Source organism: Cheilinus undulatus, linkage group 13 (genome assembly GCF_018320785.1).
Source record: "Cheilinus undulatus linkage group 13, ASM1832078v1, whole genome shotgun sequence".
Lineage (NCBI taxonomy): Eukaryota > Metazoa > Chordata > Actinopteri > Labriformes > Labridae > Cheilinus > Cheilinus undulatus.
The window spans coordinates 48,202,835-48,222,139 of record NC_054877.1 but is presented as its reverse complement, the minus strand read 5'-3'; positions in this window follow the sequence as shown (position 1 = coordinate 48,222,139).

Sequence of the window (19,305 nt, the reverse complement as noted above, 5' to 3'; positions counted from 1 at the left end):
GTGTGAAAGGTGCAGTTAATGAAAACAGAGTTTCCTGTACATTTTAGCATGTACTGTATTCTTCTACTGGGCAAACAGTGAACTTTGCTGTGAGCTCTGAGACCAAACAGAGCTCAGATCAGGCTGAGACGTTAGTCTGATCGTGCTTGTGCACGTTCTGGTCTGTTCCACCCAGTTAGCTGTATTTATGGAACCGTGCTCTACTCCATATGTCTTAGGACGCTTCCACTTATGGACCCAGATCCGAGTACCAGCTCTGTTAGACCAGTACAAATGCAAACATACCACACTCCAGCACTAGACCTGCTTGGAGAGGTGGTCTCAGACTCTTGCACAGTACCACACTGATTCCTCTGCTGCTGCAGTTTGTCTAGACTCCTCTGAATATGTGGTGGAAATCCTTCAAATCTAGTCCACAGTAGTCTGTTCTGACTCCTTACAGATTACAGCAAGCTGCAGTCAGCAAGTACAGTCTCAAAGGCAACTTTAAATATCTCCAAAAATGTTGGTATCCCTGCAGCACATCCTGTGAGAATGGGTTGATGTTGGCATCTAAAATATGATTTAGAAAACCATCCACCAGGATGGACCCTATGGCCTGCCTGGAGCATAAACATGCAGGCAACAGGGTCGCTCAGTTCATGACTCTTGTTGCATTTCCCAAAAAATTGGGGCGATGTGCAAAATGTAAATAAGAACAGATTGCATTATTTTTTTGCAACTTTTTATCCATTTAAGCTACCTTTTGCCATTAAATACTACTTTATTCCCTACTTGTTTCCAATTTTGACACCTTTATTGCAACTTTTTACCCATTTTTTTTTTACCACTTATATCCCATTTTTGCCCTTTGCACATTTTTCCTCCCCATTTTCACTCACTTAATTTACTTTTTGTCACTATATACCACGTTTTTCCTAGCTTTTGCCCACTTTAGCCACATATTTTATCCATTTTAATTCAATTTTTGCTCGTTTCACCATTTCTTTCATGATTTTCACCCATTTGAGCTACCTTTAGCCATTTAATCCCACTTGTTTCCTATTCTTTGCCCATTTTAGCCAGTTTTCACTCATTTTTTGCCACGTTTTTGGACCATTTTTATTACCTGTACCTCACTATTTTGTAACTTCTCACCCATTTTTGCTACTTTCTCACCTTTTTTCCACATTTTCCTCCCCATTTTCGCCCATTTTTGTTGCTTTTTGACCATTCTTGCCACCTTTACCTTATTGTTATTGCTACTTCAAGCTGTTTTTGCCACTTTTCACCACTTAGACTGTGGCTCTTGTAAAGGTATTTTTCAACAGTTAGGCTCTTTGGTTGAGTATCACTGTTGTAGAGCAACGTGTGCTCCCATCCAGACCACGTCTCTGTCAGGGAAGGCTGCGACTATTTCAGCGAGACGATGCTAAACCACATACCACATCCATCACAACAGCATGGCTTCACAGGAGGAGAGTCCAGGTCCTGGACTGGTCTGCCTGATAAAATGTCTCTAACATCTGATATGATGTTTTTATTCTATGCAACTTTTTTTTTTTTGCTCCAACTTTTTTTGGAATTAGAGTTGCATAAACATCAGAGATTTCTCTGGTTTTAAAAACTGTTGGAAATCTTTGAGGTGATATAAGACTGAGACTAAATATCTATATTACAGAATAGGCAGAGTGCAAACATCCACATAATGAAGCTTGCACAAATAGATCTCAACAAACTTGCTCCTTTTATTTTTGTGACTTTAAAAATGCTGCAGAAGGATTGTCATTTTTCCTTTCTGTTTGTTCAAACCTTTCCTTAAAGTCAGCCCTGATTGGCTGGAAGCGCTCCGGATGATAAAAACAGGTCTACATGAGGACGTGCTGATCAGCTCTTACAGGTAGTCAGACTGATGGCAGCTACAGAAGGCCAAACTTCCCATGAGGAGGTCACCAAGACAAACATTTCAGAGTTTCACAGCACGCCTCAGTGACTCTGTGTGAACCCCCCCCAGCCTGGCTTTTCTTTGGCCACATGAACTCTGAGAGCCCTGGGAGAGTCTGGGGGTAAAGACAGAGGCAGATAGAGGAGCGCGGGGCCGACTGGAGAATGCAGAAATCGACTTTTAAACAGATGCAGTAATTCCATTTCCACTCCTTTACATTTGGTATGCAGGGGGCCGGCGTGTAACCCTAAACCCGCTATCGCCGCCGCACACAGAAAAGGGGGGAGGCGCAGTCGACAGTTGGTGGCTGGGGCCGCCGAGTCTATCAGCCTTGTTAATCAATACGGGTTCCACTCTGATAGACAGCGATTGGTGTAACCGATGCTCAGGGCTGCTATTCTGCTCTCCTGGTGGGAGGAGGAGGAGGCACCTGTTCCCCGCCACTTTCACCTGCGGTTCACGGCTCGGCTGGAGACGGCTGGCCCAGCGTGAGGCTTCTGGATCAGGCCCAGAAAGTCCCCGCTGGAACATGGGAATGTCTGAGTCTCATTACAGCATGAGAAAAATGTTCCACCTGTTCAGAGACGACACGACGGCTGGTATGAAGAAGCAGAGCTGGAAGAGTGCTGGAGAGGCGACGCATTTAGGTGACCAGTGAATAACAATGTGCTCAGGAAGTAATTATTATTAAAAGCTCCTCCATTCATGGTCTTTGGAACCTGCTGAAGGTTAAGTCAAATAAATCATTATCATGGTTGTCCCAGGTCCTTTTTGAGAGTCTGTGTGGTGTTTCCTGTGTCTGACCTGGCTGCAGCAGGTCAGCACTCAGACTCTTCTCCTGTGAAGCCATGCTGTTGTGATGGATGTGGTATGTGGTTTAGCATCGTCTTGCTGAGCCGTCTGGATGGGAGCATACGTTGCTCTAAAAGCTCTCTCTACTTTTCAGCATTGATTGTTCCTTTCAGGCACTAGTACAACCCCATACCATCAGAGATGCAGGCTTTAGACCTGAGCCAGGAGAACAAGCTGGATGCTCCAGATCCTCTTTAGTCCACAGGACACAGCGACCAAGGTTTCCTCTGACCACAGAACAGTTTTCCATGTTTCCTCAGTCCATGTTAAAGGAGCTTTGGTCCAGAGAAGACGGCTGTTCACATATGGCTTCTTCTCTCCATGATCCAGCTTTAACTTCTATTTTAGTCATGAACACTTTGTTAAAACACACACATAATTTGCAGTTATGAGTATTTTTCTTTATGAAAAGTTATAAATGGGCCTGCGTGGAAAACATCAAGCAGCACCAGCACACGCTCCTGCCTTTCTTGTGCCTAAAAGAAGAGCCTGAAGAAGGGAGGGAAGCAGCAAAAACCCTCAGAGCAGAGCAGAGCAGGCATCAGCGACAACAGAATGACACTGATAAAGTCAGAAGTAGAAAAAAAGAGGAGCTAAGGTGGAGGAGGGTTGCAAGAAGTGGCTTGCAGAGGGAGCAGCACAGTACAGCCAGGACAGAGCGGTTCAGATACAGCAGCATGAGTGGGATTAGAGCAGGTCAGCTGATCTCAATGATCTGGCAGTGCTTGACTCCATGGATTGCCTCAACAGACACTATATCCCCAATTCATGAACGGCACGGCCAACTGTGTTGACAGACGATGATATCTGGAATGTTCCTGAGCCCATGCAGTGATTTCACTACAGAATCATGCCTGTTTTTAATGCAGTGGCCCCTGAGGGCCCCTTCAGCCTTGTCCCTTGCTCTCAGAGATTTCTCCAGATTCTCTGAATCTGTTGATGATATTAAGGACTGGAGATGGTGGAGATTCAAAGTCTTGGCAATATCACGTTGAACCTCTTCTCATCTTTACGTTTACGAGGCTTTTATATTCAGTCTTGTTTCTGACTAACCTGACACGCCTGATGGATTTGTTTCACACATCCATCTGGTAAACCTCTCATAAGCTGGGTTTCCATTACAGTTTTTCGCAAAATAAAAGCGATATTTCTTAAATTTTGATTAAGTACAATTGTGCTTTGAATGCATTTCCACTGAGGGGAGTTTTGGGCGTAGGCCTTGCAGTTCTTGTAAAATCTCATCTCGCGTGAATCCGCTGCAGGGAAGCTTGACGCTCAAAACCTGTTGTGTGTTGGTACAGTTTTGGTTACATCTACGGCGGTTGCCTTGATAATTTTGAACAAAAGACGAAGGCAACAGATGATAGTTCAGAGGTAAAGTCTGTATGTACGGCAAAAGCCACACCAAAAGGGTCAAAAAGGGGAAAAAAGTGGAAAAAGTTAGAGGAAAAGGGGCAAATAGGCATACAATGGAGAAAACAGTGTGAAAAGTGGCAAAAATAGACAAAAAGGGGCAAAAATGGAACAAGGAGAGATAAGACAGGAAAGAAAAGTGGTTTAAAGGACATAAAGAACGACAAAAAGTTGGGTTAAAGAGGCAAAAATGGTAAAGGTGGCAAAATGGTGTAAAAATAGCTAATGGCAAAGAAGTAAAAAGGCAGGAAAGTAGGTTAAAGAGTGATAAAATTGCAAAAAGTGCCAAAAATGGGTTAAAAGTGGCAAAATGGTGAAAAAAAAGCCAGTGGCAAAGTAGTGAAACTGCAGAAAAGTGTGTTAAAAAGTGATTAAATAGCAAAAATGTGTTAAACATGGCTCAAAATGTTGCAGAGATGGCAGAATGTAGAGTGAAAAGTGTTAAACTTGAGTTCATATTGGTGCTAATTCATTATTGTTGAGGGTCAGTTCTGTGGGCATGCCTGTCTCCTTCTGGTCTACGGTGTTATATATTGGGATATATCTCACTTGTAATGCCTAAAAATGTCCTGCGTTTTGAAAGAAAACACAAATACTGATAAAATAATATGTTAATCAGAACAAAATATAGATTTAATTTTCTTTATTTGGAAGTCCGGCCCCCAGAGACTCTGTCAAGAATAAATCTGGCCCTTGTGCGAACGTACTTGCTGAGCCCTGCCTTACACTTTGCCTGAGAATAAACTGAACTGACTTTAGATAAAATCACTTTCTCCCAACAGAACAAAGCCACTCCTGATTTCCCATCACCTCCTCCTGCAATCACCAATAACCCATCTGACCCAGTTTCATTGAACTCCACAGCTCCTCCTGAATATCTCTCCTAAGCCGGCGATTAAATAAATATTTGTGTCGCCTGGCTCCCTGGGGTAATTTGGCTGATTTAGAACTTCATGAAGAGGCCTGAGTGTAATTAGATCTGATGTATGACTTGAAGATAAGACGTGGAGCCCCCCCCGACTTCTGAAGATGTTTACTTTCCTTAAGTTTGGACGCGGCTTTTTAGACGCCACCCTTGATCTCGGAGGGAACGCTGCTGTCACCGAGTTCTCACTGGCCGGATAAATAATCAGCCTATATGAAGGCTTTCAGAAAAATCCAGGCCTCCATTTTGGGAGAAATATGTCTGGAAGAGCCTGACTTTGGAAAGTGGGATGATAGATTGGCTTGAAACTACTTTTATAGGGAAACTTGATTGGCATGTTTTCCTAACTGCTTCATTTGAATGAAGCCTAATTTTGAGGAAAGCTCTGCAGCTTTAACGTGTCTTTAACTTCTAAGTGTGCCATTATGGAGTGGAAGTCTTTCATTTCCTGCCGATGACCAGGGCACATCTGAGTTCCTGGTCATGTGTGTCCACTTGATGGATGGAGAATTCCTCCCTTCCTTCCTCCGCAGGTTAGATTCCTCCACAGTTAACGCTGTGTTTACTTAAAGAGCCACCACTAATCAGCCTGAGGTAGGATGTGAGGCTTAGAGCAGCCCCGGCCCTGACAGCGTCCTTCTGTTGACAGACTGAGGGTTTTTGTATTGGCTCACCTTCCTTCCGCTCATTAACCAGAGCAAACAGTGACACTAAACCCTCCCATCCAATCAGTCTGCTGCTGGGCTCCACCATGACAGCTCTGTTAACCAACAGCCTGGAAACACACACCCACGCAATCACACACACATTATGAGTCCTGAGATAAGAGCTGAGAGGTGTGAAAGGCTCTGTTTGCAGTCTGCTGCTGGTTGTTCAGATATAAATGACTCCATACTCTGGATCACAACTCTCCGTCCCTCCTCTTAACCAAACAACAGCTCACACATCATTTCTCTGGCTCTCTGACCCTGGTTTGATATCCCTACATGCTGATAAGAATGGATGGGGGCCAGTTAGCAGCAGCTAAGGGTGCACTCACACTAGGCCACCGTGCCTGGGCCTGTTTCAGCCTAAAGTCCGGTACGTTTGGCCAGTGTGAGCGCAGTCGTTTTGTGCTTCGGCGCAGCACGCTTCGCGGCCCCGGCACAGATGGACGAGGTGGGCCTAGGCACGGCACGGATGCAAATGAAGGAGCACAAGCGCGGGAATGTGACGTAGCGTGAAGTAACAACAAGAGAACCCGCTCAGAGAGCCCACCAGGCAGCAGCTGCATGCTAGAGACAGCAGGACCCCAGTCCAGTCCACATTTCTGACCAGTTTCTGGCAAAGTCAGGCTTTAATGACTGTGAGAGGATTTTTGGTTTGTAAAATAAAACGTCTTCCCTTGTTTTAGTCACAAACAGCAGCAGGATAACAAACACCTTTCATCCTCTGTGCGTAAAAGAGAGTGCCAAATACAGACAAGTGTGTGCCGGGGTTAATCACACGGCTGATTTAACCTCTGTTATTATAAAATTACAATACCAAACTATCATCCACTGAAATAACGTACCTCTAATTCTATTTCATGTCACCAAGAAGTGAAAGTGGGATCTTGATTGCTGATGTTTGAATGGAACATCGTTTATTAATCTTGAGGCGTTTTCACCTCCAGCTCTCATCAGAGGGTTAAAATTGCTCTCGTCACGGTAAAAAAACTTTTAACTGAACATTTGATCCTGCTCTGGACACATGAGAGCTTGTTTGGTGCAGCAGGCATCCAGAATTACGCTGAGAAAAGGCAGAGTTCATGGCACATAAAGGAGGCTAGCAGTGCCTCCCTCATGTTGTCATACACATGCGTTAAAAGGCAGATGACGGAGACGTGTTGTACGTGGATGAGCTGGTTTGAGACCCAGCACTGACTGATCACTGACCGCAAAACGCAAAAACACAAATTGCAAACAGTTGACAATTATATGCAAAAAGATGCTGAAAGCTAACAACAAAAGCCAAATTTGACTTGACATGGGAGAAGCTGACCCTAACATGCAAAAAGAAGAATGCAAATTGGAAAAAGCTGAACACAGCATTTAAAACAAAAATCAAAATCACAACAGAGAAAAGCAGACCGGGAAATGCAAAAAGCTGAAGAAAACAAAGAGCTGTTTACAACATGCACAAAGCTGACTGTGCAATGCAATAATTCAGACTGCACAATGGAATAAAGCTAATACAAATGGGAAAATAAGATTAAAAAACCTCAAAAGCAGTCCACAGAAGCAAAAAGCTGACTGCAAATAGGAAAAACGGACAGCAAAATGTAAAAAGCTGACCAAAAAAAAAGCAAAAAGTAGATTGCAAATTGCAAAAAGTTGACCATTATATGCAAAAAGCTTGCAACAAAATGCTAAAAGCTGACTTGGCATGGGAAAAGCTGACCACAAGATGCAAAAAGCAGAATGCAATTTGGAAAAATGACCTTAGAATGTAAAAGGCTGACAAAAACAAAACAAAAAGACATGGGAGTAAAGCAGATCGCAAAATGCATAAAGCTGACCACAAAAACAAAGAGCTGATTACAATGTGCAACTCAGACTGCACAATGGAAAAAAAACGAAAAAAAGATTGAACAGTAGTCCACGAAAGAAAAAATCTGGCCACAAAATGCAGAAAGCAGACTGCAAACAGGAAAAGCGGCCCACAAAAGCAAAAAGCCGACGGTGGCATGTAGAAAGATCTGGACCAAATGAGTAAACTCTGGACCGTTTAGATATGGGGGTCTGGGTTTACCAAACAAATCCTGGTGCATCTGTTTGAAGTATGAAAGCAAAACGAAGCAAGCTGTGAAACAAAGGCAGGAAGTGTAAAGGTGGAAAGGTGTTTACAGATACATGTGATGTCATGTGTTCAAATACGAGCCAATACCTCGCTATTTTAGGCTGGGCACAAGTATTTTCTCCTTAGACTTATGATCGACTAAAAATGGCTTAAAGTGTAAAATGGTGGTAAAATAAATGTAAACAGTGGGATGAACAGCATGATTAAACATCAGAACCCAACAGGCAAGACTCTAAAAGGACGGAACTGTTACGGAATACAAAAATGTTGGTAAATGGGGAAAAGCTGTTCAAAAGTGGCAAGAATGTATAAACAGGGAAAAATGGGCAAAAAAGGGAACATGTGGGTTGCAAAAATAACACAAAAGTGATAAGGCAATAAAAAGGGCTTAAAAAGAGGAAATTATGGATTACAAAAATGCAAGAGGGTGGAAAATGGTGAAAAGCGGTTAAAAATCAATCAGTAAAATATTGAACAGTGGCAAAAATGGGTATAAAGATTGACAAAAACAGGTTAAAAATTGGCAAAAGTTGCAAAGATTGGCCAAATAAGGTAGTAAGGTGGGATTAAAAAGTGATTTAGAAGTGGCAAGAATGAGCAAAAACAGTGGTGAAAAGCAGTTAAAAGTGCCATGAATCATCCTCAGAACTCTGCACTAGCTTGACACAGCTCTGTTTAACTGTAAACCAGGACACCAACACCAATGCTACAAATCCAACACACTTTCATTAAATCATCAATAAATCACAAAGGGGGCGGGACCATTGTCTGGGGTTTCCAGGAGCCCAGCCACTTCTGTGGGCAGGCCTGGCCAGAGCTAAAGGTGAGGTGTCAGTCAGGACAAAAAAGTTCAGGTTATCTAGAATTATACAGAACTTTACAATGATTTATTCCCCAGATAAGTGGAAACCGAACTGTGACCTCTGAGCTGTTCTGCACCTAATAGAGACGACAAAATGGTACCAAATGAAGAGCGGTTCCCCATTTGAGCATTGCTATTTGTTATCTCCTTCTCATGCTCTGATTGGCTGTTGTACTCATGCATGAATTGCAGCATAAAAAACAACCTTCTAGATTATATCTGTAAAGCTTTTCGATCTTTAGAGTGCTCTTGGTCCTCCAGGGGTCAAACCAGCTGCCCAAGTCTGCCCAGGTCTGCCCGGGTCTGCCCAGGTCTGCCTAGGTCTGCCCAGGTCTGCCCTGGTCTGCCTAGGTCTGCCCAAGTCTGCCCAGGTCTGCCCAAGTCTGCCCAGGTCTGCCCAGGTCTACCTAGGTCTGCCCAGGTCTGCCCAAGTCTGCCCAGGTCTACCTAGGTCTGCCCAGGTCTGCCCAGGTCTACCTAGGTCTGCCCAGGTCTGCCCAGGTCTGCCCAGGTCTACCTAGGTCTGCCCAGGTCTGCCCAGGTCTGCCTGTTGGCTTCTGCCCGTCTCCTACACTCTCCGTACTGGAGTTAAATTTGGAAGCCGACAGCCCTGGTGCAGGGTGTTACAGCACGCCCTTCTAAACCCTCACTTGTTCACCTGGCGTCGTTAAAACTCCGCAGCGACAGGAGGCCTGCTCTTAAACTGCCACCACTGGAAACAGCAGCAGCATGTTCATAATTACGCTCTTTCTTCAGCTGCGATGACGTCTTCTCCGTGCTTAACACGAACATTCGCCCTCCTCCGGTCCGGCACAGACCAGAGGATTCATTAAGAGCCGTGACGGCAGACTCGCAGCGGCGTTACCTCCGAGCTGCAGGCCGTGTTTTACGAGAGGACTCAGAGGGAGCTTGTCATCGAGGCTGTTCAGAGTGGAGAAACAGCGTGAAACATTAGTGTTCCACTGGTAGAGAGCTGTGGCACACAGAGCTGACACTCTGCACCTTTCTAAATAAGACCGCTGTGCCATGAGGGTCAAAGGTCATTTAAAACCAGCTGGATGTGTGAAGCGCTTTAATAACATACATCTGAACGCTTCAGAAATAACAGCACTGGTCCATTTTTGAGAGCCATATTTGCTTATTTGTACTGGGTTGTTTTTGCCATTTTTACCCATTTTGTCCATTTCTGAAACAGCTAGCTGCTGCTGCTGCTGTTGTTTGCTAATGTTGTCCTTTTTCTGACCCTTTTATCATGTTTTTGCCTCTTTTCACCAGTTCTGGTTCTTTCTAATCACTTTTTGACCCTCTCCTTTTCTGAAACAGCTTTTTGCCACTTTTTGCCCATCTTTGCCATTTTTTTGTTGCATTTGATAAATTTTTGCTTTTACCCCAGTTTGCCACTTGCCACACATTTCTTGTCACTTTTGGTCATTTTTGCCACTTCTTGCCTCTTTATGCCATTTTTTTGCCCATTGTGGCATTGTTGTTGTTTGTTGTTTTTGTCATTTTAACCTCTTCTTTTTTCCACCTGACCCCGTTTCACCACTTGTTTGTACTTTTCACCCATTTCTGCCACATTATATTTGCTGATACTTGCTAATTATTTTGCCAATTTTTTGCCTGTTTCTTGACGCTTTTCGACTTTTTTTTTTGCCACGTTTCCTTCTTTTTTTGTCACTTTAAATCCATTTTGCCCATCAGTGCCACTTTTTGACCTTTTTTTGCTTCTTCTTTTTTGCTGCCTTAACCAATTTTTGCCACTTTTTTTGCACTTCTTATCCATTTATGCATTGTTTTTTTTCACTCTTTGCCCATTTTCAGCACTTATTTTCACACCGTACGCTATATTGCCACTTTTTTTTGGTACTTTTCACCCATTTTTGCCCCTTTTGACCAATCTTTGCCACTTTTACACCATTTTTGCCAATAATTGTTATAATTTTCTCTCTTTAAATTTCATTTTGCCCATTTATGCCAACTATTGCTCATTTTTGCTTCTGTTTTTTCCACCTTAAACAATTTTTGCACTTTTTCCCGCTTCGAATTGATTTGTGAGTTGTCTTTTGCCACTTTTTGCCTGTTTTAGCATTTCTTTTTGACTCCTGACCCTATATTGCCACATTTTTTGGTACATTTCACCCATTTTTCCCCTTTCACTGATTTCTGCCACTTTTAAAGTCCACTTTTCACCCATATATGCAACTAATTTGGCCAATTTTTAGCTGCCCATTTCTCGACACTTTTTAACCATTTTTTGCCCCCCCCGCCATGCCACTTTTGCCCATTTTTGCTTCCTCTTTTAGCCACCTTAACCAATTTTTTGCCGCCCTTCCATCTTTTTTGTCACTTTAAATCCATTTTGCCGTTAATGCCACTTTTTGACCCTCTTTTTGCTTCTTCTTTTTTGCTGCCTTAACCAATTTTTGCCACTTTTTTTGCCACTTCTCATCTATTTGTCTATTGTGTTTTTTGCCCCTTTTTGCCCATTTTTACTTCTTCTCATCAATTTATTCATTGTTTTTCCACTATTTGCCCATTACTATACTTTTTGGCTTATTTTTTTTTTGTCAATTTCATGACACTTGACAATCCCTTTCTTGCCACTTCCGCCCATTTTCTGTCTCTTTAACAGGATTATTCAATTATTCACTGTATTTCCAAACACAGTGATCCCAGTTTCCCTGGCATCCTGACATTTGCGCACATCATAGCCTGGCTATGAAGTCTGGCATTACTTTCCTGACAGTTCAGAGCATCCATCCATCATTATCATCACTAATTAAAAGTTAATTCTGTTTAAATAAAGAGGCTTAAATAAAAAAGGCTTTATTTTACAGCATAAATAAATAAAGTTCATGTTTCTGTTGATCAGAGTGGTTATTATTCAGGATAAATATAAAATATGGTCATCACAGATTAACTTTAAAATGGACCATGATTTTTCTGACCTCCATGGACCCCAGTCTGGCTGGGCCCCTAAAAGCTCCCCCCTTTACCCCCTCATGGACGGCCTTGGTTCTAATACACCAAAGGTGCGTTTTAATGAACGATGGCCAAGAATGATCATCTTTGGATAAATCAGGAATTTTTCAGCTTTAAGTTGAAGCTGTGCTCCTTTTTAGATCTAAATTTGTGCTGCAGAACTTGAACCATCCCGCTTTAACTCTTCTGTGAATGAAGCCCTAAATATGAGTGAAGATCAGCCTTCCACAGAGCCTGGAGCTGAGCGTAAATGCTTGACAAAGGCATGCCTGCACTACCTGGGCCTTGTCCTCTCCTACTCAGGGAAATGGGGATTTGGCCGGCTTCCCTCAGCGAAGCAGAGTTGGCCTTGTCTTTCTTTAGACTGCTGCTAAACCTGTTGGCCCCTCTTTACTGCTGTCCTTCTACCTCTGAGCACTGGGAGCAGTGGAGCTGGAAAAGCCATTTAGGACGGATATCAGATGATGTGTAATTTGGGCTTAGAATAACATGTAGGCAGCGTGTGAGTGTGACGGCTCGGCCCACTTCCTGTAGAGCTGAAGTGGCCTCGTTTTACTCATTGAGTAAAACTCTGACTAAGGTACACATTAGTGCAGACGGGTTAATAAACACTCCCAGTCATCCCACACACATCTGCTCTGAGGGTAAACAGGCAGCTGTGCACTTCGGCCTTTCTCTCTCTCACAGCGCTCAGGCTAATATTTACCCACGCTAGCCTCCTTTAGCGGCAGAGTCTGCTGCACTGGTCTGACTGGTGAGTCCCAAAGGTCCCGTATGAGGAGACAGTTTTAGAGACAGGAGGCCTGAAGGTCGTTTGGAGATGAAGAACTCCACACTGGGGGCAGGAGGTTCTACATGGAGAAGCTCTATCAAAACACCAGAGTTTGGTTCAGTTTGAGGCTCTGCAGACCAGAAACAAACGTCTCAGAAAAGCAGGGACAGGGCCGTAGCATCGCCTCTCCTTTTAACAACAGTCTGTGAACGTCTAGGGAGGAGACCAGTCACTGGAGTGTAGGGGGAGGAATGTTGTCCCATTCCTGTCTGATGTAGGGTTCTAGCTGATCGACAGTCTTGGCTCTGTCTGAAGCGGTTACTGGTTTCTAATGTTAAAATCAATCATTCGTGCCACTTTTAAACCCCATTTCACAACTTTCTAACACATTTAAGCCGCTTCTTTTTGCCACTTTTACTTGATTTTTGGAGCTTTTGGTAGTTTCAACACATATTTCTCCCCTTCTGTCCATTTTGTCTCTTTTTTACCCCTCAGCACCCATTTTTTTGCCATTTTATGCCAGGTTTTGCTCGTTTTCCACCCTTCTTAAGCTTCTTTAATCAATATTTGCAGTTTTTTTTACACATTGTTGCTACTTTGAATCAAATTTTGCCTTTCTCCAATTTTGTTGCTTCTTTTAACCATTTTTGCCACTTTCCCCCCATTTTTGCTGATTTTTTTTTTTTAACTCTGTTGCCACTTTTAACCAATTTTTGGCATTTTTAGTCCTTTTAACACATTTTTTCTCCACTTCAGTCCATTTTATTGTATTTTTTAACCACCTAGCACCCATGTTTTTGTTGTTGTATGCCACTTTTTGCCGTTTTCCTAACATTCTCATGCTTCTTTTAACCAATATTTGCAATTTTTGCCACTTTCTTGTTACTTTAAATCAAATCTAGCCACATTTTCTTGGTAATTTAAACCATTTTCTGCCATTTTGTTGCTACTTTTTACCATTTCTTTAAATTTCCCCCTTGTTATTGTTGTTTTTTTGCCACTCTGTTGCTACTTCTAAGCTATTTTTGCAGTTTTTGGAACTTTGTTTCAACTTTTAACCAGATTTTGTGCCACTTTTTACCACTTAGCACCCGTGTTTGCCACTTGCTTACCTCATTCAACCCATTTTGACTTTCTATACCACTTTTTAACCCTTTCCTCTCCCTTCTCTTGCCACTTCTAACTGCCACTTTTAGCATCCCAGCTTTTATGGAACTGGGGATGTAGTTTAGCATCAACATTCATGTTGAATTTTCAAGAATTGCAGAGACAGCCACCATTTGAAACACCATGTGCAAAATATGTTTTTCCTTAGAGTTTATTTTAAGGATTCGGCGCATGCTTTAAGATGAAGAAACCAGGTTGAAGAGGGTATATTTACTGGATCTTTTCAGGGTCAAAGTGCTGCAGTTATTGTGGATGTGTGGCCCTATAGTGTCTCAGTCCATGAACACACATATCTCCATTCAACAGCTGTCCTTCACTACTTTAAAAATATATTTTCTTACTGCCCACAAACACCTTAAACGTTGCTTTTAAATGCTGAAGGTCAGCCTGTGAGGACAATAGGGTACAGGGATAAGTTAGAGAGGTTGGTGTTTGGGGTGAAATAACACCTCAGGGTGGCACTGGTTTCACACCCAACCACCCAAACAGAGAAGCAGCTCTCTGGCTAAAGGCCTACAGCTGGTCTACCACAAAATCCATGCCAACGTCAGACAACATTTAACTGACAAAGCGGTTCATCTAGTGAGCAGCTGCAGCCATGAAAAAGGAAACGCATGCTTCTCCACAGTCGTCCATGTTTTTGTAGCTATTTCACAAACTGCTGACAGATTTGGTTGTTTATCATCAGATTTGAAGACGTTGTCCAGGTCCACGTTCAAAGTGGAGGTTTTCAGACGTTTTTCTGCAGACAGCGTACATACATGTGTTCATGCCTGCAGGATCGACACATTCCACACTCAGGTGATGAGCCGACCTCGACCCAGACCGGACCCTGCCAGCAGCCTCCGCCCGACCTTCCTAGCAGCCCACGCCCATTGTCACCCTGGATCCTCCAGCATCAACAGGCTCACAGTAAACTGAGAGTAGCCCCGCCTCCCCCGAACATACAGGATGAATTATGGGGGTGAACACGGGTCTACGGGGAGGTGGAGATGTGAGTGTGTGAAGAGGAATAGGTGGGTGGGAAAACAGAAATGAAGGAGTTACAGGAAGAAGTAGGAAAAGAGACATGAGCCAGACAGGAGCAGGTTAACGTTCCAGTGCTCAAGGTTTTAGGTCCAGGACTTTAGTTTAGTGTGCAGAGTGAACCCAAGACAAAGCTGCATAAGGCAAGGGTAGAGCCAGGTCTGCCCACAAAACTGGACCCTGATAAACCCAGAGAATGACCCTGATAAACCCAGAGAATGGACCCTGATAAACCCAGAGAATGACCCTGATAAACCCAGAGAATGGCCCCTGATAAACCCAGAGAATGACCCTGATTAACCCAGAGAATGGACCCTGATAGATCCAGAGAATGACCCTGATAAACCCAGAGAATGACCCTGATAAACCCAGAGAATGACCCTGATAAACCCAGAGAATGGACCCTGATAAACCCAGAGAATGACCCTGATAAACCCAGAGAATGACCCTGATAAACCCAGAGAATGGACCCTGATAAACCCAGAGAATGGACCCTGATAAACCCAGAGAATGACCCTGATAAACCCAGAGAATGACCCTGATAAACCCAGAGAATGACCCTGATAAACCCAGAGAATGGACCCTGATAAACCCAGAGAATGGACCCTGATAAACCCAGAGAATAGACCCTGATAGACCCAGAGAATGGACCCTGATAAACCCAGAGAATGGACCCTGATAAACCCAGAGAATGGCCCCTGATAAACCCAGAGAATGGACCCTGATAAACCCAGAGAATGGACCCTGATAAACCCAGAGAATGGACCCTGATAAACCCAGAGAATAGACCCTGATAAACCCAGAGAATGGCCCTGATAAACCCAGAGAATGGACCCTGATAAACCCAGAGAATGGACCCTGATAAACCCAGAGAATGGACCCTGATAAACCCAGAGAATGGACCCTGATAAACCCAGAGAATGGACCCTGATAAACCCAGAGAATGGACCCTGATAAACCCAGAGAATGGCCCCTGATAAACCCAGAGAATGGACCCTGATAAACCCAGAGAATGGACCCTGATAAACCCAGAGAATAGACCCTGATAAACCCAGAGAATGGCCCTGATAAACCCAGAGAATGGCCCCTGATAGACCCAGAAAATGGACCCTGATAAACCCAGAGAATGGACCCTGATAAACCCAGAGAATGGACCCTGATAAACCCAGAGAATGACCCTGATAAACCCAGAGAATGGACCCTGATAAACCCAGAGAATGACCCTGATAAACCCAAAGAATGGACCCTGATAAACCCAGAGAATGACCCTGATAAACCCAGAGAATGGACCCTGATAAACCCAGAGAATGACCCTGATTAACCCAGAGAATGGACCCTGATAAACCGAGAGAATGACCCTGATTAACCCAGAGAATGGACCCTGATAAACCCAGAGAATGGTCCCTGATAAACCAAGAGAATGGCCCCTGATAAACCAGAGAATGGACCCTGATAAACCAGAGAATGGACCCTGATAAACCAAAGAATGGCCCCTGATAAACCAAAGAATGGCCCCTGAAAAACTAGAGAATAGACCCTGATAAACCCAGAGAATGGACCCTGATAAACCCAGAGAATAGACCCTGATAAACTTAGAAAATAGACCCTGATAAACCCAGAGAATGGACCCTGATAAACCCAGAGAATGGACCCTGATAAACCCAGAGAATAGACCCTGATAAACCCAGAGAATGGACCCTGATAAATCCAGAGAATGAAAACCTGATAAACCCAGAGAATGACCCTGATAAACCCAGAGAATAGACCCTGATAAACCCAGAGAATGGACCCTGATAAACCCAGAGAATAGACCCTGATAAACCCAGAGAATGGCCCTGATAAACCCAGAGAATGGACCCTGATAAACCCAGAGAATGGACCCTGATAAACCCAGAGAATGGCCCCTGATAAACCCAGAGAATGGACCCTGATAAACCCAGAGAATGGACCCTGATAAACCCAGAGAATAGACCCTGATAAACCCAGAGAATGGCCCTGATAAACCCAGAGAATGGCCCCTGATAGACCCAGAAAATGGACCCTGATAAACCCAGAGAATGGCCCCTGATAAACCCAGAGAATGGACCCTGATAAACCCAGAGAATGACCCTGATAAACCCAGAGAATGGACCCTGATAAACCCAGAGAATGACCCTGATAAACCCAAAGAATGGACCCTGATAAACCCAGAGAATGACCCTGATAAACCCAGAGAATGGACCCTGATAAACCCAGAGAATGACCCTGATTAACCCAGAGAATGGACCCTGATAAACCCAGAGAATGACCCTGATTAACCCAGAGAATGGACCCTGATAAACCCAGAGAATGGTCCCTGATAAACCAAGAGAATGGCCCCTGATAAACCAGAGAATGGACCCTGATAAACCAGAGAATGGACCCTGATAAACCAAAGAATGGCCCCTGATAAACCAGAGAATGGACCCTGATAAACCAGAGAATGGCCCCTGATAAACCCAGAGAATAGACCCTGATAAACCCAGAGAATGGACCCTGATAAACCCAGAGAATAGACCCTGATAAACTTAGAAAATAGACCCTGATAAACCCAGAGAATGACCCTGATAAACCCAGAGAACGGACCCTGATAAACCCAGAGAATGGACCCTGATAAACCCAGAGAATAGACCCTGATAAACCCAGAGAATGGACCCTGATAAACCCAGAGAATGGACCCTGATAAACCCAGAGAATAGACCCTGATAAACCCAGAGAATGGACCCTGATAAACCCAGAGAATGGACCCTGATAAACCCAGAGAATGAAAACCTGATAAACCCAGAGAATGACCCTGATAAACCCAGAGAATAGACCCTGATAAACCCAGAGAATGGACCCTGATAAACCCAGAGAATGGACCCTGATAAACCCAGAGAATAGACCCTGATAAACCCAGAGAATGGACCCTGATAAATCCAGAGAATGAAAACCTGATAAACCCAGAGAATGGACTCTGATAAACCCAGAGAATGGACCCTGATAAACCAGAGAATGGCCCCTGATAAACCCAGAGAATAGACCCTGATAAACCCAGAGAATGGACCCTGATAAACCCAGAGAATAGACCCTGATAAACCCAGAGACTGGACCCTGATAAACTTAGAGAATGGACCCTGATAAACCCAGAGAATGGACCCTGATAAACTTAGAGAATGGACCCTGATAAACCCAGAGAATGGACCCTGATAAACCCTTTTGACTCTTTTTGCTAACTTAAGCTCCCTTTAATTCATTTTAATCTGTTTTTGCTCTATTTAACCCATTTTGGCTGCTTTTTTGCTCATTTATGCATTGGATTTTGCAACATTTTACCCATTTTAGCCACTCTTACATTATCTTAACCTCTTTCCACCCATTTCTGCGACTTTTAATTCACTTTATACTCATATTTGAATGATTTTTGACTGTTTTCTTTTTTTGCTGTCCATTTCCTTCTTCCTTTTGTCCATAAATGCCACTTTTTGCCAACTTTAGCTGCTTTTTGCCACTTTTTATCAGTTTTTTTTGGCAGTTTTTGCTGCTTTCCCCCTTTTTTCCACATGATGCCCATTACTTGCTGCTTGTTGACCTTTTCAGCCACTTCCCTGCTACTTTTTTTATGCAAATTTGAGCCCATTTGCCCATTCATGCCCATTTTTGAGACTTTTAGCCCATTTCACCACTTTGAACTTTACTTTTTTTTTTTACATCATTTTTTATCCATGTTTTCAGTTTTCCATTATTTTGCTGCCCATTTGATGCCACACACTGCCACTTTTTGACTATTTTTGCTTCTTTTAACCCATTTGTACTTTGTTTTTGACACTTTTTGCCAATTTTGACTCATTTATGCCATTTAAAAGAAATTATTTTAACCCTTTCTTACCAGTTTTCACCGGTCAAGGTTGAAGGAAAGCTGAATGGAGTGAAGTGCAGAGATATCCTCAATGAAAACCTGTTCCACAGCACTCAGGATCTCAGACCGGGCCGAAGGTTCATGTTCTAACATGACAATGACCCTAAGACCTGTGAATGTCCCAAAGGGGACCAGCCAGCCCTGACTGGAACCAACATCTTGGGAGAGTCCTGAAAATAGCAGAAAATCCCCCAATCCAAGTGTGCAAAGCGTGGTGCATCACATTCAAAAAGAGTTGAGGCTGTAAGTGCTGCTTCAACTAAGTCAGAGGAGGGGTCTGAATCATTTCTGTGTATGTCTCAGAGTACGGACCATACTTCTGGTGCATCTATGATCTGTGTTTCTGCTCCTGGCTCACAGTTCAACAGTCTGTCAGCTGTAGCTGGGCTTGTTTCTTTAAAGCAGGTCAGTTATCGTTCTCTTAGAGTACTACATGGACTGAATGACATTCCTGAGGCCCTGTAAGCTCAGCCGCTGTCCAAACTCCAGCTCTGTCAGTCAGCGGTGATAAAGCACGCTCCACAGCGTAATTAACCTTATCTCACCTCAAATAAGTCTGACAACAGGTGTGTTTAGTGGGGCCGGTCGACAAGGATTGCTGCTGCTAGAGGCCTAATTTGTGAGATAGTGCTGTCAAAGACTAACT